This window comes from Cynocephalus volans, chromosome 15 (genome assembly GCF_027409185.1).
Source record: "Cynocephalus volans isolate mCynVol1 chromosome 15, mCynVol1.pri, whole genome shotgun sequence".
NCBI classification, from domain to species: domain Eukaryota; kingdom Metazoa; phylum Chordata; class Mammalia; order Dermoptera; family Cynocephalidae; genus Cynocephalus; species Cynocephalus volans.
In genome coordinates this window covers 63,619,993-63,641,310 of record NC_084474.1, presented here as the reverse complement: position 1 = coordinate 63,641,310, position 21,318 = coordinate 63,619,993, and the positions used below count along the sequence as shown (strand labels likewise).

The 21,318-nt window shown below is 41.4% G+C and overlaps 1 pseudogene; it reads left to right on the top strand.

The window, feature by feature from the left end:
* Nucleotides 1-4,840: 4,840 nt before the first annotated feature.
* LOC134363700 (histone-lysine N-methyltransferase SETD5-like) lies at nt 4,841-9,901 on the top strand (annotated as a pseudogene).
* The last annotated feature ends 11,417 nt before the right edge of the window (nt 9,902-21,318 follow it).

Genomic DNA, 21,318 nt, shown 5'->3' with positions numbered 1-21,318 from the left:
ATACAGTCATTGAAAAATCTAGATAAATCATGGCAGATGATGGTAGACCATAATAAACTTAACTACCTGTAGTCCCAATCTTGGCTGCCATGCAAAATTTGAAATCCTGACTAGAATACATCTACACGGCTCTGACACTAGGTATGCAGTTGCTGATCTGAGAAATGCATTCTTTTTAATCCTCACAAGAAAGGTGAATCAGAAGCTGTTTGTATTAATCTGGGACAGACATTTACTATCTTGCCAGGCTGTGTTAACTCTCTTGCTTCCTCTTGTTTACAATATAGTCCAAAAGGACCAGGATTATTTTAGCATTTCACAGGATATTATGCTGTGGTCAATATTATCTGCATAATCTAACACCTCACTGCTGCTCTTACTTCATCTACTTCTACTCTCCTCCTTTTCCACTTTGCCCCAACCACTGTTCTGCCTGCTATTCCCAAACCAAGCATACTCCAACTTCACATAGTGATGGCATACTAGTTGGTTTTGGTAAACAGGAAGTGGAAAATACTCTGTTTTTCATTGTAAGACACACACATGCCAACTGGTTGGACAAAAGCTCTATAAAGATCCAGGGGTCTACTGCCCCTGGTAAAGCTACGATAGGTGTAATGATCTTGGACATACTGAGATATTCTCTTTAAAGAAATGACCAAGTTAGCAAACATCATAGCTCCTACAACTAGGCACAGCACTGGAAGGATTACTTTGGATTTTAGAAGCAATATATTCCAAACTTGGGAATATTATTCCAGCCCATTTGTTGGGTAATTTAGAAAACTACCAGTTTTGAATAGGTCCTACAGCAAAAGAAAACTTGTAGTGAAAACTATACATTCTTTCAGGTCATGTGACCCTCAGATCCAATGGTGCCAGAGATATCCGTGGAAGATATGGACATTGTGTGGAGTCTCTGTCAAGCCCTTGAGGAGAATCTTGGTAGCACAGATTCCCTAAGATTCTAGAGCAAGGCCCTGCATTCTTTGGTGCTGACTACTTGCCACTTGAAAAGGATTACCTGGCATGTTATTGAGCCCTAGAAGAGTCTGTCTAACCACAGTACATTAAGCAACTATGCCACAGGAACCACCCACCATGAAGTGGGTATTGTCAAATCCACCTGTCATGAGATCAGGAAGGCATAGCAGCAATCCATCATATAACAAAAATGAGAGTCGAGATTGAGCCTGAGTAGATCCAGAGGGAAAAAGCAAAAAAGAGGCAATACAGACCCTCTTACCTCCTACTTCTGTTGCATTAGATCAACAGAAGTACTGGCCCAAAGTGAGGGGAATCTAACATGAGTAGAAGAGGAAGAAGATAATGGATATCAGTTATGCCCCAGGAACAGCCATATCAGGAAAGACTGTCTCTTCTTTCATGAAACCTCTAGTTGTAAGAGTTTCTTAGAAATGATGACTGGCTAATATCTTGAAGAGTCAGTAACAGAATGGACTTCAAGGAAAGCATGAGTGAATCCGAATAGTGCAAAGAATGGACAGTAAGGATGTTGACGCCATGTCCTCTCAGTCCACTCTGAGATTACCTGTAGCTGCAATGGAGATAGTTCCAGAACATGGACAGCTTCCTACGTCACATGCTAATTCTTTCTGCTTCTCTGCCTGAGGGAGTTCTCTAGTGCCACAAGGGCTTGCTCAACCTGCACACAGGGTAGCACAAAATGCCAGGTAACCCCTAAACCAACAAAGTTTAAAAGTTGATGGATAAATAATCCAATTTTCTCTTCCATTGGTGAGACAGTACTGAAGAATATTCTACATGGTTTCTCAAAATATCCCCAGAGAAACTGAGCCCCAGTTGTCCACACTGGTTACCCACTCAATCTTGCTCTTTTGACTGGCTTTTCTCCTTTTTCTCTATTTCACTACATCCTTTCTTGTGCTTTCTGGAATCAACTCTTAAACAAAATATATGGAGTTATACCAAGGTCTGATTTTGGGTAAACCCACACTAAGAAAGCATCTTTCCTTCCTTAACACAACTTAAGTCTTTTTTGTGACTAGATGTTAGAGCTAAGGAAAATCTCCTGGGACAGGTTCAGAAAGAGTAGGCTTACCTGAATACCTAAAAGTCAACAGCTTTAGTGAAAGTTTCATAGACTATATTTATATCAAATGTCTTAAAGACCAGTTCTATTCAGATACAAGGATCTTAAGTCTCTCACTATTTTTCTTTTGAAATTGTAAAGTTTAAGCCACCATTTAGCATAAATAAAACCAAAAAGTGTTCCATGAACTATTACTATGAATTTCAGAAGGCTAGGATTTGGGGAACCAAAAAACATATCTTGTTTCCTGCACATCTTTGTTTCAATCATTTTAGGAGGCATGTCATTATCTGTGCGGAGTGACATTGCTCTGATATGTCTTTCCCAAGCCAAAGGAAAATGGAGACCACTTTAAATTTTCATCAGCTTTATCATACCTCATCCTGCTTGTCAGCTATTATAGGGAAGCTACTCAATAAGCTCTTTTAGAGAAGTGAAACTGCTAAACGATGTTCATTTAGTGGCAACTTAAAAATCTGATCTCATTTCAGACCCAGAGTTTCTGCTACTGGAGAAGCCCAAATGGAAAGAAGCTAGTTCCTGCTGGGACAGAACACTATAAAAACTCCTAAATGACATCTATCTCTCAAAGCATCTGACATTTGCTATTACCACAGTTCAAGTGGATAATCCTTTCACTGATTTCTGGATTATTTGAACCACCTTCTAATGGAAAAGTGACAGACTTTATTTCATAAATGAAGATGGCTTAAACATATCTTTACTCTATCCCTACTTAAAGAGACCTACCCTTGGGTTTGTGATGCCCTGTTTGCATCTCATCCCTTTTACTTTACCTATAAGTTTCTGTGGCTCCTCCAGAATACTTCTCACAGTTTTTACAATTGAATTCTGTGCCCAGACTGACATCCCTTCCTCTTTTAAAGCATAATAAATAGAAATAGCTAAGCCAAATGATGGCAGAGAAATCAAACTGAAAACTGTAAGAAGACTTGAAAACACCGCTCCACCAAATTTGACAGATGTTATGAACCATCAGCATGCCTCAATCTTGGGGAAACCCATTTTTGGCATTTGCTACTTACTTAAACTTGCCTAGGAGGCTCAGAATTAAAACGCAGACACACAATAAGTAGCCACCCCAGTTGGAAAATAGGCATTATACACCCAGAGAAGGAAATTAAAACAGGGTTGGATCCATAGGACAAACAATCTGTACAAGGTGTATGCCATCAGTGGGTAGACATCTTTAAAGAGATAGCACTCACAATCCCACACAAAGAAATGATATTAACCATGTGCCTTCCCAACCTTCTGGTCCTCCCAGTATTCCACTCAACCAAATACAAGAAAGACCATTCCATTTGGAGCAGGATTTCAGAGCCAGTCTCATTTTAAACGTTATTATTTTTTTAAGGCGGTGATCCAAAAGCTCAGTGTTAGCATAGAATAGTGATTATACCAACAGCTCAAGCCAAGCTAGAGAGGAGCAAGTGATTGCACATCTGCTCTGACTTTAATGCCAGCTTTCGTTCCTGACACTAAGTCCTCAGAGAGCAGAGAGTGGGAGTGCTTAAATTGGGGACTGTATAAATTAATCTTTGTCAGCTAGTTGCAAACAAACTCATCCAATCTGATATACCTCCATTTTATTAGAAAATAAAAAAGAAAAGAAAATAGCAGTGGCATTCTGTTCTGTAAAATATTTTATTCACCCTTATGAGTTTCTAATATTTTGAATGTTGCATAGACACAATTCAAAGTTTTTAACTCATTGAAAAATATAGTTTCCTCTATTTATTAGATAAAGCTACTGCATAAATGAACTAAAGAGAAAAAAAGTTGTGAGTCATGCTTCTACCCAAGAATAAGCCAAAGTGGAGCCCCTACTTTCCTACTCCCTAGCTGTACACCATGGACAAATCACTCAATCTCTCTAGGCTTCAGATGCCTTACTTTATGTGCTCACTCATATGTGGGAGCTAAGAGAGAAAGGAAAGCAGGAAAGAAAGACCACAGTAGTGTCATGGTCCAACAGAGGGAGGGAACATTCCTAGGGCTAGAAATTGGAGTTGAGGGGAGAGCGGGAGGGGAGGGAGGTTGGGGGATAATTGGAAGGACACAAAGGGTACAAAAATAAATTCTGGTAATGGGTATGCCCCCAGTATGAATCTGACCCCCACATCATGGGCAGGAGGGGGGACAATCAGCTCTGCATTGCATGAATATTTGTAATAAATGAAAAAAAAGAAGTAAAAAATACATAAAACTAGTTTGTAAGATGATTTTGTTGTCAGTAAATTATCTGAAATTACCATAAATCAGAAATTTAAAGATTAAAGAAATGTTAAGAGTGAAAAAAAAAAAAAGATAACACTGTCTTAGATCATTCACATAGGCTCCTCCAGGTCTAACATTTTATGATTATTCCATCATTGCAAGTTTTCTATTTTGACATCAGATTTCAGGTTGTTTCATTTTATTCCAAGTCAGAGGCAGAATTTTATTTATAAAACTAAGATAGAGGAAATGCTGTGGCTCCACATTGGGCCTAACTTGAATCCTGCTGCCTCCTGAGAGTGCCGTGCGCCAGAGTCCAGGCCCAGGTCCTGGCAGCACCTGGGACAATGTCTTCAGACCTACTTGCAGATAATTTGGGGGGACTTCATATTCAGAGATCTATATAAAGAATTCCTCATGTCCATAACATGTTGGCTGAGGCATGGCAGCTTACCCCCGCCCTCAGAGTGGTCAGTCTCCATTAATTGGACCCTGGGATTTCACATCTCTGCTGTGTCAGACATCATGAGCATTGCAATCCCTCTGGGAGTCACAGAGCCACCACACTAGATACATCCTACTCAGATATGGCTGCTGGATCAGAAAAGGAAGTGGTAGCCCCCTACTTTCAAGACTAAGTGGCACTACTGCGAGATCTGAAAGACCAGCAAAAGAGACCCAAGGGGCCTAGGTGGTAGCACACCCCTGGAAGCCAAGTCTATTCCAGGCAGTACCAGGGATTATGGTCTGGGCTGGAGAAATTCTGGTGTTTGAATATGTTCAGGTCCAGTTCAGACTCTTGATCCCACAGCCACTTCTTGAATGAGGGTATCCTGTCTTGGTGGTGAATGGAAGAGGGCCTGGTCCCTGGGGCAGTGCAGAAGGCACTTTCATCATCTCACTCACTGCAGGTGTCATGTCAGGTTTCATGGAAGTATTAAGAGATCCAATTAAGAAGAATAGTTCTGAGTCTAAACCAGCCCAGAGTGGCTTCTCCAGGGAAAACTCCCTGCTCAGCTGCCTGAATCCATGGAGGCTAGTCCCGCAGTTAACGAGAAAAATGTGAATTCCATTCATAATTATGGGACCACTCAGAGACATGGGTGTCAAGGACTGCCTTATGCTGATCATAATTACAGAGCCCTTCCTCCTTCAACAACAGCTTCTCCCCCATCCAGACGATCATCCCTCGTTCTGACCTGAATGGCCTGCTGTTGCCTGTAGAGGAACACTGCGGAGACAGCCCAGACTCCGAACGAGAGACGATTCCTATCTGGTGTCCTTTCTCAGGATAGCTTCCTTCTCAACTGTCACAAGGCCGGGGAATAAACAGGGGGAAGGTTATTAGAGTTCATTGCCAGAAGCAGGACAACCTGTCAGGTGGGTGTAGCAGTTCAACAGAAAGCTGGGATGAGGAGCTTTCTCCTTCTACTGCGTTATATACAGCAACACAGCACACACCTACAAGCATCACCTGAACTGTTAAAAGAACCAAACCCAAAAAGCGAAAAAAAAAAAAAAAAAAAAAAAACCTCCAGAAAAAAGGTCGTGCAGCACCAAAGACAAAGAAAATCAAGAATTCCCTCTCTGGGCCGACCCTGTGGCGCACTCGGGAGAGTGTGGCGCTGGGACTGCAGCAGTGCTCCCGCCGCGGGTTCGGATCCTATATAAGGATGGCCAGTGCGCTCTCTGGCTGAGCTCAGTGCAGCCAGTCACAAAAAGACAAAAAAAAAAAAAAAAAAAAAAAAAAAAAAAAAAAAAAATTCCCTCTCTGAAGCATAGAATTTAGATGAGAATACAACAGGGTTGGGAAAAACAGATAAGACTATGGACTGCTCAGTATGAAATAGCTTTCACTAATCAGTTCAGGGCAGATGTACAGAACACCCTTCAACAACATCTATGTTCCAGCAAGGAATTTGTGGGAAAACCTACTATTTTAGATACTATTAATAAGACTGAATTGGCCTGTAATAAAGTTATTGGTTCTCAAATGCAGTTATAGCTGGGAAGAGTCACTCATGTTCAAAAGCACCAGACGATCCTAAGGGCAGCAAGAGATTTGGCTTTGGGCACTCTTGTAATAGAATATCACTGGAAAGTCATGTTATGAGAGCAATTTGAGGTAAATGGGTATTTCTTCAAAAATCCATACCCCTTTGTGCTCTTCTACTCAAAATTTAATAGTGTAGAGATGTGTGTGGATGCCTGTACCTTCGGTAATGATTTTTGCTTCATCAGAATATCATGTACACCAAATGCAGAAGTGCGACACATGGCTACAGATGGAATGATTCACCTGTGTATCTATGTTGTGTCTGCCATCACCAAGGATGCTGAGGTCACCACAACATTTGTTTATGAGTATAATAACCATAATTATAAAGTGATCTGTGCATGTCACAAGGGAAACTGGAATTCCCCTATACAGAAAAGGAATCCTAATGCTGCAAAACCTCCACTCCCACTTCCTTCAAGCCTACTTCCATCAAAGCAGAGACCAGACATAGAAAACCACGACAGAAAGAGCCAGAAATGGAACAGCAGAATGAGGCTCCAGAGGAAAATAATGACCAGCAACTTCAAGAATTTCAGAAAAATTAACTGTGTCCAGTGATCACGAGGAGATAGACAATCCAGAAGAAAAACCAGAAGATGAGAAAGAAGAGGTTATAGATGACCAGGAGAACACAGCTAATAGCAGGAGGACCTGGGAAGATAGGAAGGTAGAAGCCATCATGCATGCTTTTGAAAACTTAGAGAAAAGAAAGAAGCAACAGGATTGGCCCTTGGAACAGAGAGACTCTGATACAGAGATTACCACCACCACTTCAGAGACTCCCATTGGAGAAGAGACAAAAACTGAAGCCCCTGAATCTGAAGTTAGCAGCTCTGCTTCAAACGTTGCCATCCCAAGCACCCCACAGAGTGTTGGTGTGAACACCCAGAAGTCTTCCCATGTGGGGGTGTTGCTGCAGAAAAACCAGTCCGCAAACCACCTCCAGCAAAGTCTTTTAGGCCCTAACCAGAGAGTCAAATTTCTTAGTACTGGACCAGTTCAGCCCAAAGACTAAGCGTCAGAAGCAACCCAATGCATAGCAGGCAGAGTTGTCACAAGCTGCCTTGGAAGAAGGAAGAAATAAGAGCTCCGTAACTCCTATTGAAGCTGGAAGTATAGACAGTTCAGGAGAAAACAGGTAATAAGGTCTGACCCAACTGTGGTATCAATTAATGGATTCCATGTCAACTGTACTGCATCTAAATACACCCAAACCAAAAAGTATCTAGTTATAGAAAGATTGAATGACACAAGGAGAATCAACAGTGCTCTGCTGAGTGGCTTTTACATATCACCACCGACCCAACTGTACTGGCAATAACCCTGAACATGTCACCAGGTCTTATCCATTCCCCGTTAATTTGTACCATCCCAAACAGTACATTCTCATTGGCTCACCCTTTCTCCCTTAGAGGTGTTGAAGGCCCCTTCTGCCTGATGACACATTCAGCTCCAGTAAGAAGCATTGGATTAAACAAGTCTTAGAAGAAGGAATGACTCAAACATCATCTATACCCCGAGACTAGAACTCAGCACTTACACCAAAGTAATGAGAATAGTAGCTCTTCTAGCATCTGCAAAGACAATGCAGACTTGTTGAGCCTATTAAAGAAATGGAAGTCTCGCTATCTGATGCAGCAGAATGTCACCAAGTTACTTTGGCCTCTGTCTCCAGTCACGCCACCCCCTCCCAATGCAAAGCTCAAATATCCCCCAGCTGGCCGTACCAGGCCTGCCTCATGTAGGAGAAGAGGAATGTCAAAATGATACAGCCTCATGTTCTCACCAATCTCATATCTTACTACTGCTAGTTGCTGCAACACTCTCTGCAGTTGGAGAATATATCCTCCCCTGAGAGTTCCCCTGTGCATAGACCCAAGTCCGTGTCACCTGAGCACTTCAGATGCTCTGCAGTGATGGCATTAGTGGTCTTGTGATACACTGCATACGTTAGAGGATAAAGAAAGAAGAACTAAATGGCCAGAAAGTTGTATGAAAAATACACCTACTTAACAGTGAAACTTTGTCACCAAGAAGACATGGATTTGACAAAAGTAGGATACCTTGACTCCAACACTAACAACTGTGCTCACAGATCTACCCTGTCAACTTGGGTCATTCTGACCTGGCTCCCCATCCCTCCATTGAGCCCACCTCTGAGAATGGTTTCCCAAGCATGAGTGGAGATGGACCTCAGACCCTCATGAGAAACTCAGACCAGGCATTTGGAACAGAGTTCATCGTGATGTACGTCTACCCCACTTTGAATGCTATGCCCTTGAGCAGATGGATTATATTGAGGGTCTTTCCTAATGGGAGATAGGAAATCTTTACATTTGGATGGGGGATATTGATCCCCTGAAGAAGGGTTTCCCAGCATATATGAACATAGCTTTATGAAAGACCTCTCTCATGGATACATGTCACCTGGTGGTGAAAGGACCTACGAAGGAGTCCCATCTGCCCCACAGAACCCACTGCAGAGGAAAAAGGTATCCCTGCTGGAGAATTCTAAATGGAAACAAGAAGCCAAGGAGAATACTGCTGGTGGAGAAAGTTACTCTGCACAGAGAAAAAGCAAGTCTACAGGAACTGGACAAGGCAGCAGTAACTCTGAGACTGGTGCCCAGGGTGTGCAGGGATTTTCAGCCCCTCGCAAAAAAAAAAAAATTCTCCCTGCCTCATTCCTCTATGTCCATTCTGGTAAGCCTATCAGATTCCGGAGGACTTCTTCGTCTTACTGCAGACCAGCGAACATCAGCAGTAGGTGGATGGTTCCCACATTAGTAGAATGACTCCGAGAAGGAGGGAGCATCCCCAAGGTTCTCTGAAGCAGTGTGAGGTGACCCAAAAGGGAGAACGCTCTCCCACATGGGAGAGTAACATCACAGAGAAAGAGCAGACCCTGAAGATGGAGAAGGCCCAGAGACATTAAGCTCAGCACTCTCTAAAAGAGCAACCATTTACAGCCCTTCCAGATACAGCTACCAGCTCCAGCAGTGTCATAGCCCACAGACAGAACCACAAAGCCTCCTTCAACAGAGTTCCTCCTCCTTCAGAGGACATCCCACCCAATCTCTAGGACACAGTTATCGAACTACTGCACTGAGATCTGGACCCCACTCCCACCCCCACCCCCCCACAGTTCTTCAGAATCATCCCTCTCTTCCACATCCTATTCCAGCCCTGTCCAGCTTGTGTCCACAGTCTCGCTGGCCTCATTTACAGGGACACCAGTGTATTATAACAGACAGTCACATTCTGTAAACAGCACTGGCAGCAGTCTTCTGAGGAGGGGCTGTCCTTCTAGTGCTGCTAGCCATAACCTTCAGGGCCTATCAGACTCACCAACCTCAGATTCAGTTTCTCAGTCCAGCACAGGAACTTTAAGTTCTACCTCCTTTCCCCAGAACTCTTGGTCATCATTGCCATCGGACTTACAGACTATCAGTCTGCCTAATGCTGGGCAGTCATCTGCCTACCAGGCCTCCAGGGTATCTGCAGTTTCCAATTCACCGTGGGAGTGAGGGAGTGCACAGCCACTGCAAGGGTCAGGAGTCAAGACTCAGACAGGACCTTCCTAGGGCTTCTGGATTTGAGCAAACAGAACTGAATGAGCCCATAGCTGCTTCCTTCCAGCTATGAAGGAAGGTTCCTTCCTTCTGGAACCAGGCTGAGCATATTGCTGGGCAAGAGGGGTATGGTTGACAGAGGAGGATTGGGTCTGGTGGACAAGAAACAAGTCTGGTGGTTATGACTGGCCTTGGAGAAAGATGTAAATCTTGTCTGAAGCAGAAACTATAATGAAATTTCTCCCTGCTGTTAAGGGTATATTGTTGACAGGCAAATGGTGTTTCAATTAGTAATGGTTCTAAGTGCCTTGAGTTGTGCTGACGCTTCCATCTCCCATCCTTGCCTATAGCGTAGTCACTTGTGCAGTGAGAATATCTTTTTAAATTTAAAAAAAGAACATAGAATGAAATATATTATTAAATCACAATAAATACCGTTTCTGGCTGTCTAAAGAGCACATATTACATACATTTATAATGAGGTTGAAATTTACACACTGCGCCTCATATATACAATATAAACATCTAGCTCTAGTTATAACTATAGATGTTCGTTCAAACCTATTTCACCCAAAATGTAAAATTTGCCTAGTAAAGATAACATGGTATCTCATTTCAAGTAGGTTTTGGGGGGACTGACTACCCTTTCAGGTCAGAGTTGAAATCTCCTGTCAGAGCAGTTTCTCCATTCCACCAACTTTTCCTTCCCTGAATATAGAAGAAAGTGTGTACTCGTATACGACCATGACAATAAGATGGGGGTAGAGTGAGGGTTTTTCCATGGCCCATACGCTGCCCTCTAAGTTCTCTCTAACCTTTACTGAGACATCCTTTTCCTGTCTCACTTCCTTCTTCCTTCCTCCCTTCCTCCTGCCTAGTCCACTGCTGCTGGATACTACTCTGTGCTTTTGTGTGCTTATAAGTGAGCCAGATATATCTGAAATGGAATATCAGATAAGTCTCTTAGTAGCTGCAGGTCTTTGAAAAAGCAACTTGACTGATCTGTAAAATAGGGTTCTTTCTTACATTCTAGGAAAAAGAGAAAGTTAAAAACCAGTTGGCTTATAGAAGGTCCCCTTCCCATCAGAGCCACCAATAGCCACACCTAGTGATAAACTCTCATGCACTTAACAATGCTTTTCTTAGCAGAAAATCATGTGATAATGAAAAGCCTTATAAAAGTTATCCTCAGCAGAGCCTCTATACAAATACTAAGAAATAGGCACTGTACTGTTTAAAATTTTACCTGTGGTTTTGTAAATCATGCCTCATGTACAGTGATAAGGAGAAGAGAAAACTATGAGAAGACTAAATCTCTGTAGCAGACAAACTTTTGTTCACAATTCTACAAGCCTAGGCCAAAAGACTTATTTTTAGAAAAAAAAAAAAACTTTTAGGATGCATAGAAATAATAAGTAATCTAAGGTGTTTCACTAAAGGACTTAGCCTGGGTAGTCCACCTGGCAGGGGCTGACTTCAATGGTGCTCATTTTCTCAGTAAAGCAAATACAATCCAACCACTTAAAAATATGCTCTTTCTCTTTGCCTCACAGCCAGATTAAGCAATATTCTTTTTTATGGCAACTGGTAAATCAGCAAGCCGCACAAGAGATATCTGTGACACATGTCATGAAGTGACAGCAATAACATTTTCAAGGCAGCCCCTAGTGCTTCTCAGTGTTTTCCTAAGTCCAGACCAGAGGTGTCGGCTGATGGCCAACTGAACACCTGGACTTTCAGAGTTCCTATAAAGGAAAGCAAGGAAATATCACAAAATGCAACACAGGGCTTTCTCAGAGAGCATGATTCCTGCCTGAGAAAAAATAAAAATTAAAAAATTTGCAGAACTATAGTGGTTTGGTTGCTGCTACCATTGCTGCTTCCTGACAGCATGTCCCACACCAGCATCATAGCTGCCAAGGCATTTTGAAATGACCCATTTTTAGCAGTAAGGATGAGCATAGAACTGGGTCCTGGGCTTAAAGGAAATAAAACCCACTATGAGACACAACTACGACATCTACTGTGTTGACAGTCATCACAGCCTTCACCCCATTCATATTATGTAGACTAGAACCTCCCAAATGCAATTTTGAACCTGCCACACAATCTTTTTGAAGGGAGACTCTTCCACAGTGATGAATGACCATATTTTTTATGTGTGAAAAAGCCAAACATCTCCCACCATATGTGCAATTCTATTTGCATATTTTGAAATAATGTATTCTTGTTCTTTTATTCTCTTCTGCACTGCTGTATGCTTTGAGCTATTTTCTCCCCATTTAACACTTTATCTGGTGAGTTGCAGCAAGCAAAGCAAAGAATGCAGGGGCAGTCTGATCTCTGTTTTAGGCAATTGTATTTAGGGCCCAATTAAATTTTCATTCTCATATGCTTTTGTGTGATTGCAGATTACGACAATAAGAAATAAGGAAAATCATTCGGACGCCCATACCAGCCAGCCCCTAAGAAAGAAAAGAAAAGAAAAGAAAAGAAAAGAAAAGAAAAGAAAAGAAAAAAGAAAAGAAAAGAAGAGAGGAGAAGAGAAGAGAAGAGAAGAGAAGAGAAGAGAAGAGAGAAAAGAAAAGAAAAGAAAAAAGAAAAGAAAAGAAAAGAAAAGAAAGAAAAAGAAAGAAGGAAAAGGAAAGGAAAAGAAAAACATAAAAATTCAATTTTAAAATGAAAAGAGACATGGGCAAAAAGTAAAATTAATAATATGTCTACTAAATTTTTGATATATCCATAATGTATATTTTAAATAATAATATATCTACTAATCTGCAGTCTTCTGCAGTCAATAACACAATTTCACTTATCAAATTGTCAAGAAAAAAAAAGAATTTACTAAATGGAATGCAGTGAAATATGCACACTCATACTGTTGAGAGTAAGAATTCTTACAACCCTTCTGGAAGTCAATGTAGTATCATTATCATTATTATTTAGTATCATTTTCAGTATTATTAAGGACCTTAATTTATTCCTACCCTTTGCCTCAGTAATTCTACTTCGAGAAATTTACTCTAATAATCAAAGACAAATACAAAAACTTATTTACATTCTCTATAATAGGAAAAAAATGCATAAACAAATGTCCAAAAATAGGTAAATGGTTAAGCAAATTACAGTATGCCCATATGCTGGTAATTTTTAAATCTCATCTTTAAAAGAACAAATGTGTAAAAATATACATATGCTTGGTAAAATATATAGGTTATAAAACTATATAAAATGTTTATTCCCCTTTTGGAAATGAATTATTTTCTTCACAATGTCTCTTAAAAAGTTATATTTATATGTATATATATGCACATATATATGTAATGCAATGTAATGTATATGAGCACACAAATATATTTATACCTTAACTCAGTAAATCAATTTCTGGTCATCAATTCAAAGGAATTAATCCTAACAGATACAAAGATCCTTATCACAATGATTAATAATTTAATATTAAAAATATTAGAAAGGAAAGATTAATGTTTAAGCAAACAATGATTGGAAGCAGAGATTAAAGGAGACAATGAAGGTAATGCAATAACATAAGAAATGTTTGTAATTGAAGTAAAAGTAGGCTGAAAAGATGTTTCACAAATATAATCACAACTAGGAAAGACATGTATGCAGTGCAAACGTGACAGGTTATAGATAAAATAACTAAAGTGGTAGTGTTAGGGCAAAATGACTGTGGGTTTTTTTTTTTTCATATTTTTCTTTAGTTTTTTGAAATTTTTCTAATATAATAAAATGCCAAAAGAAGTTTAAAAAAAGATTGAGAAGAGGGAGTAACAGGAAGTTTTACTGAAACACAAAGGTTCTGTTTAGGGCAACTGAGAAATACAATGAGAATCTAGAAATGAGGAAAAAGTATGGAATTTCTCTGCTTATGAGGAAAGCAACTGGATCTGAGGGTGGGTTAGTAAGGAGTGCACTGGGGCAGAGGAGGACTCAAATGCCTCAACAACTTGAGATTCTGCCAGAGTATGAAGTTTGGCCTTGAAATATGCTGATTTATCAGGGAAGATCATTGGGGATTGGCAGAGAGGAAGACATTGATGTTAATACTTTTAACACATGTCAGCCAGAGTAAGGTTGGGGATTTTAACTTTCATTCAGTATTCACAGGATGGACATCTGAGTTTTGCTAACTGTAGGAAAATAGATATCCCCTGGAATATATACCAAGTAGGAGATTGGGGAGCAGTCCCAAAAAACATCTGGGAGCCTGGAAAAAAAAAGGCAGGAGACAATTTCATGGTAATCAAAGTTAAAAATTTGAGCAGATATAGAAAAAAATGCCAATATTACACCATGAAATGCCTATTCCCAGGTTATCAAAAGTAGAACTGAGTCTGCAAATCCTTGTGGCTATTGCTGTCATGGTTAGTTAAAGGGAGAAAAAAACAAAATCTTACCATAGCGGTCTGGGCTACCAGCCCACTTCTAGCCAAAGGGGAAAACCTGAACTGAGCATGGCATAAGTTGAAGACATGACCAAGAATTGCAATAAAATCCTCATCCCAATCAAGAATTTTAGCTTTATATTTATTGAGGTTTTACAGATGGCAGAGGCCTACCTTAGATAGTAGTCAAGGTCCCAATCATAATAAAACAACATTAAATTTTAATTTTTATGTCACAAAACAGACCTAAAAAAATTATAGTTCCACTGGTCTGTAGGAGTGCTTCTTAAACTTGCTGCTTTACCATAAGAACACTAAGCACTTAGCTAGTTTAATCTTTAGGTTTTTCAGAGAGAGAACATGGTATCAAGCCAAGATGACAAAGGAAACATGAAAGCCTCTGGAAGCTGGTACACTAAAATTCTACCCATGGGTAGATACAAATATCCATTTATACAATGTCTACCTTTAATATTAGGTGCTTATGAGAGAGAAGCAAGTTGAGTTCGATCCATGAGTGCTGAAGGAAGAGGAAAAAGAGACATGACCATGTCAACTGATCACCTTTCACTCTCTGTGGAAGTACAGGATTTTCAGAGGACACGAGAAATTCCCAGGGTTGTCTAAACAGATGCCAGTGATGAAAACAACCATGCTGCTGGGATTGAGTGTCCCTGGCCTTTGCAGAAATCAAGGATGTTATGGAGGTCCCAGGCATCAGAGTCTGGTCTGGTCATCCTGGGCCTCACAAACCTCTTAGACACAAATGACTGGCATAGAAGGTACTGGTTCCCTCTCCTCAACTCATCCTCTAGGAAGGTGATGGCTGCCAATGCCCTGCAGTCCTCCCTCCTCAGGACATACAGTATCCACCACAATCTTGGGTATGATGAGGAAAAATTTGCTACCAGTGATGATTTGCTGGATGACTGGTAGGTGCTCACAGAAGGTCCGGGGCTTAGGGAACAAGCAAGGGGTCAAAGTTGACTGAGTCTGGAGGACCCTCAGGGTCTTTACCAGCTGTGCCACCTCATGCTGAAGCAAGAGATGGACTATGCCTTTGGAAAATCTGATCCTTGAAGTTTTCTCTGGAAGCTGATGAGATGGGTTTTCTGGTCCTTCAAGTGTAGTGCTCACAAAGACACCCAGCTTAGAGTCTAACCTCAGGAACTGTCCAGGGAGTCTAGTTGCAAAGTGGCCAAAGCTCCTGAGGAAACAGATGTGCACAGCAGCTTCATCCTGGTTGCTGTATGGACACGAGTCCTACTCTAAGCCCACCCTGTCCTGGGAAGCTTGTCGTGCAGAGTGCTGGCACAAGGCAATGTCTTCATGAGGTTGCAGGAAGCTGGGGGTGCTTGGGCCTTTACAGCTCTGCAGTAAGTCATGGAGATGGTGGGACAGGCCCAGGCCTGATGTTCCTGAAGGTCTCCCACCAAGGGCAGAAGGTTTGCAGCACAGACAGGTGGTCCCACAGGCCAGGTGGACTCCACCAAAGGGAGGTGAGGAGGCTGTGGTTGGTGCAGAGCCAGCCTAGGATCACCTCGATGGTGGGCAGCAGCCCCTCCACAGAGAGGATCTTCAATTTCTTTTGAATGGTCTGGAGTTGTCACGAGACTGGCCAATGGAGGCATCCTGCCCTACATAGGAGCCAGTGGGAGATTCTAACTCAGGAAAGCTGCTCATATTATCCTCAGTGCCCAATGTACTGCTGGAGGTGGGACTCAGCTCAGACTGAGGCAACAGAACACTGTGACTGAAGACAGGAGCCAAGCACAGGCCATGTTTTACTTGGAGCTCTTGGGTCAATGGGGCTGGAATGTTAGCAGAAATAATTGTTTTCAAACTTCACTGGGAAGTTTACATGCCTTCAACTTATCCCTGGGATGGGCAGCTTTATCTCCGTATGTGGCCCCATTTTTGTGCATTGCAGCTGGGATTAGGGAGCCATTCCCTTCTTCAGTGGTTATATCTGAATAAGAAGTTTCACTACTTGCTTGGGAGTGGACCTGAGAACTTAAGGTGTGTTCCCTTCATCTGTCCCAGATGAGTCCCAGCAGGAATGAAAACTGGCTTCTGAGTTGTAACCCTCACTAGAAACACAATACAACCTATGGCTTTTCTGAGATTTACTGTGGTGAGGACCAGGGCAGGGGGCTAGAAAGTCTTGCTGCCCCTCCCCAGACTTTTTCTCCTGGCTTCCATCACTGGAGATGACCACCTCTGGAGTCAGCTTCTCTTTCTGCAGCTCAGCCTGGATTTGTGTATTCATATATTTACTTAGATAAGAGAAAAGGGTCACTGTAAGGATGACCACTGGCCTGTGCTGTTTTGAGCCTGTTTTCCTCACCACTCATGAGGCACAGAACCACCATGTGGAAGATGAGGAGATCTGGGAGGGACAAATAGTCCCTTGGGGGCTTTCCCTCTGTGGAAGCCTGGCTTGGTCAGAAAGATATGGCTAGTAAGACCTCTCTGCCAAGTCCACGGTGGCCAGGGTTAGGAACTCATTCTGATAGCGGAACAAGTCTCTCAGAGAGAGCAGGCAGAGACAGCAGGCCATTCGAGCCCAGGTGGCCTCTTCCTCTGAGGAGGGCCCTACTTTTTTGCGGCCAATCACATGGGTCACACTGTGAGGCCAGTCTATACAGTGCTGCAACCTCAGCTGGTAGTGGTCCAGGAACAGGAAGAGATGCTGGTAGAATTGGAGGCCACCCTCAAATGAGACCTCAGGGGATCTTCCCAGTGTCTGAAAGCATCCATGTGTTTTCCACTGGTCTTCATTACCACATGACAAGTCAGAGTACATTTTCCTCCTTAACAGCTCTTCAGCTTTCCTCCTGTAAGCCACTGGGTGCAGGAACATGAGTTTAACGCAGTCTTGCCAAGCCACATCCCCAAGGGCCAGGACATGAAGCTTGAACACCTCTTTGTGGGCATTTCCTTTATGAAAGAAAAGATCTAGATGCTGAGCTGCCAAGCAAACCTGCTGGAAGAGCAGTCAGGCATTCAGGACTTCTGCCTGGCTTCTCTCGGTGGCGCTGGACTCTTTTCCCATGATAGTATGTGTGTCTTCTGAGAAAAGATAAAAACTACCTATTAGTGCTTACCCTCAGAGATGAAAAATCATCATCATCACCAGAACAACAGAGTGGGGACATATAAGACCGTCTTAGGTAAAGCAGGTAACTCCCTCTTGTCCTTCAGATCTCAGTTTAAACATCTGTTCTTCCAGGAAGCCAGATCTTTTCCCCAAGTTTGATTAAATGCCTCCCCTATATACTCCGACTCAACTGGTTGTGAATTTTTCTTGATCTTGTTTCTCCTACCATAGAAAATCTATTATAGTTACCTATGATTCTTTCTCCCAAACCACACCACAAAGTTCCCTGAGGGCACAGCCAGGGCCAGTTCACCATTATGTCCCCTGTACCTAACAATACCTAGCTCAAGTGGCTGCTCAGTAAATAGCAGCAAATGGATGAAGGTTATTCAAAATGTCAGTTCCTTGAATGTAGTTTTCAACGTCTTGCTTATAACATATAAAAGCACTACATTTTACTGTCTAAGGTACACATCTAAGAATGAAGTAAATTTTTATGTAATTTCCATTAACTGCAATTCAAAAGATCTAAAGGAAAAAAAAAATTCCCACACCAAAATTTAAGTTAATCAAAGTTGTAGGTTTTTTTGGAGAATTCAACCTCAGTTCTAGTTAAATATATTTATAATATAAATATGTTTAAACAATATCTTAATGCAAATAATTACAAAATTCCTTACGTCTGAGTAGAATTTGCTTTTAGACTCTCAGGGTAGAGGGAGAAGGGAAATACACACTTTACAGTACAAGCAGAATTCCTACAAAATAAAATACAAAAAGTAAACACAAAATAGAAAATGTCCTGATTTTCCTCATAATAAAAGAAAAGCAAATTAAAGCAAACTTGAGGTAACAATTTAATCATATCTAAGTAGTCAAACGTGCTTCAAATTATTCACTGTTCAAGGCTATGGTGAAACTTTTATAAACTTACACAGCTGGCAGCATTAAAAATTTTAAAAGTCTTTCTTCAGGGCCAACCCCGTGGCGCACTCGGGAGAGTGCTGCACTGGGAGCGCAGCAGCGCTCCTGCCGCAGGTTCGGATCCTATATAAGGATGGCCGGTGTGCTCACTGGCTGAGCGCAGTGCGGCCGGTCACAAAAAGACAAAAAAAAAAAAAAGTCTTTCTTCAACTGTGAAACACGTATGCTTATGTCCTTTTACACAGCAACCCTATCTATAGAAATAATTCCTAAGGAAATACTCTTAAAAGAAACCAAACCTACATCAACAAGAGGTGCATTCCAAATATATCTTTAATAAAGGAAAGGAGAAGGAAGGATGGAAGGAAATGAAAATTAACCTAAAAGAAGTAGAGAGTAGAATGAAGGTTACCAGAGGCTGGGGTGCATGAGGAGTGCAGGGATGGGAGATGTTAGTCAAAGGGTACAAAATTACAGTTATATAGGAGGAATGAATTTAAGATATCTTTTGTATAGTATGGTGTCTGTAATTAATGATGATAAATTCTTGAAAAATGCAAATATAGGGGATGTTAACTGTTCTCACCACAAAAATGATGACTATGTGAAGCAATGCATATGTTAATTAGCTCAATTTAGCCACTCCACAATGTACACATACTTTAAAACATCATGTTATGCACAATAAATACATATAATTTTATCTGCCAATTAACAAATTTTAAAAAATTAAAATAATAAATAAGATTAAATTAACCCAAGTAGTCTATGATGAATGAATTGCCCATATATATGTATACATGTGTGTGGGGGGGTGTATATATGATAGAAAATCATAAAATTCATTAAATATAATAATTGTACAGACTAATAGAAATAATAATTACTTGGAAAAAGAGTAGGATATGAAATAATATATGCACTGAAAAATTATTTTCAAAAACTAAAATAGAATATGTAAAAAGTAAAAGAGAGTGGTGTGATAATGGTTATTTCCTCCCAAAAAAGATCCTTGATACTGTTAATATCAACCATTCTAAGGCAACTTCTTAGTTACTATAATTTATGAATCTACATTATTTATTTATTTTTTTGTGACTGGTAAGGGGATCGCAACCCTTGGCTTGGTGTTGCCCACACCACGCTCAGCCAGTGAGTGCACTGGCCATCCCTATATAGGATCCGAACCTGTGGCCTCGGCACTACCAGCACCGCTGTGCTCCCAGCACTGCACTCTCCTGAGTGAGCCACGGGGTCGACCCATGAATCTAAATTTTTAATGACTGGCATAAACTAAGAGGAAAAATAGTAATCAAGCACATACTATAAAGGTTTGATTCAGTAACTGGAATACTCATAAATAGCCTTGGTCAAGTACGTAAGACTCTTTGAATATGTATAGTAACAATACAGCAGCAATAGAGCAAGAACAGCATATAAAAGTACCTCTGATATGTTACTAGGATGTGCAAAGATGAGAAGGAAGAGGAATGGGGACAGAGTAAGAGAAAGAATTTGGGCAGGAGGGCAAGAAAGCAGCCAGAACACAGAAGTTGCACTAGCAGTGCCAGAGCCTTCAAAATCTCCAAAACAGCACAGGGGACTTTCCCAAATAGGCAAATAAATGGTTAGCCTGGCTTTTCTCAATTCTGAGAAAGCTGACCGAAGGAAGGATAGAATCTGTTGCATAAATATCTGCAGAAGATAGACCCGTTTGATTAAAAGCCAAACACACACACATTTTTTTTCTGAAATTTAGTTCCCTGTCAAGCCTAGGAATCAGAAGCTAGAAGGTACAAGCTAGAGAGAAAAAAAAGTTTAAGCCCCCAAATCTATTAGAGCATTTTAGCAGTGTTGGGAAAATATGGGAAAATGGTCAGAGTCCATCAGATGTTCAGAATCTTGCCGAGCATTTGACCTAAACAGGCACGTGCGCTCAGGCGTTCCTTGGTCGTCTCCTAGTGTAATTACACAGGTGCACCCAGATGTCCTGGATTATGGACTTAAGTATAAAGAATGAGTGGCTCTGACCCATGGGCTTCCCTCCCCCAAGGATGCCCTGGCAGGGGGGCTTGCTGGGGGGGGGGGACATGGGGAGGCCATTACTGCTGCTGGATGCTGCTGCTGCTGCTGCTAGTGCCCCGAGACCCTCCAGAGGCCACCGCCAGACCTGCAAGCTACTGGACCTATAAACTGCTGCCGCTGAGGAAGCTGAGGGCTGAGTTCGTGTTGTCTGTCAACAGCTCCTGGAATCTTCCCCAATTACCTAGCATGGATCTGCATGTGAGGCGTCTGGGGACCCAGTCTGTACAATAGTTTTGAAGGGTCTGAGCCCTAGCTCTGACAATATAAATGGAAACTTAGTATAACTAAAATAATGAAATATTTTGGCTTTAGTTATGATCTGCCTTACTTTACAAGAAATGGATTCCTCTTGAAAGCCAGATCAGTACAGGAACTGGCCAAAGACATTTATACAAGCTCCTCTCCCTCTTCAGTTTCTAAACAACACCTGTTAACTTGAGAGGGACAACATTCTTCTGCAGCCTTTCTGGGCAGCTGTGGAAAATCTATTTGCAAAGATCATAGGCCTAGAATCACCCAGGTTTGAACTGGTTTCACCATAGGCATGGAGACTTGCCTACGCCATCCTCACCCCCAAGTTTGCCAACTCATATGAAAACAGGATCTCAGCTATTAGAACAATTTTGTAATTTCATCCCGAGCTGGGATAAAACATGGATATAAATACACTTAGTTTACATCAAACTTGTGAACACAATGTATACTAGAAATTAGCGCCAAGAAGATGCCTTCAAGGGTTTGCCTAAATAATTCTCTCTCTGAGAACCATAAAGGAGTCTTAGATAAAATAATTCACTCATACATGTGACAAAAAGAAAAATTTTCTGGACATAATCTTACCTCTTAGAGATTAATTT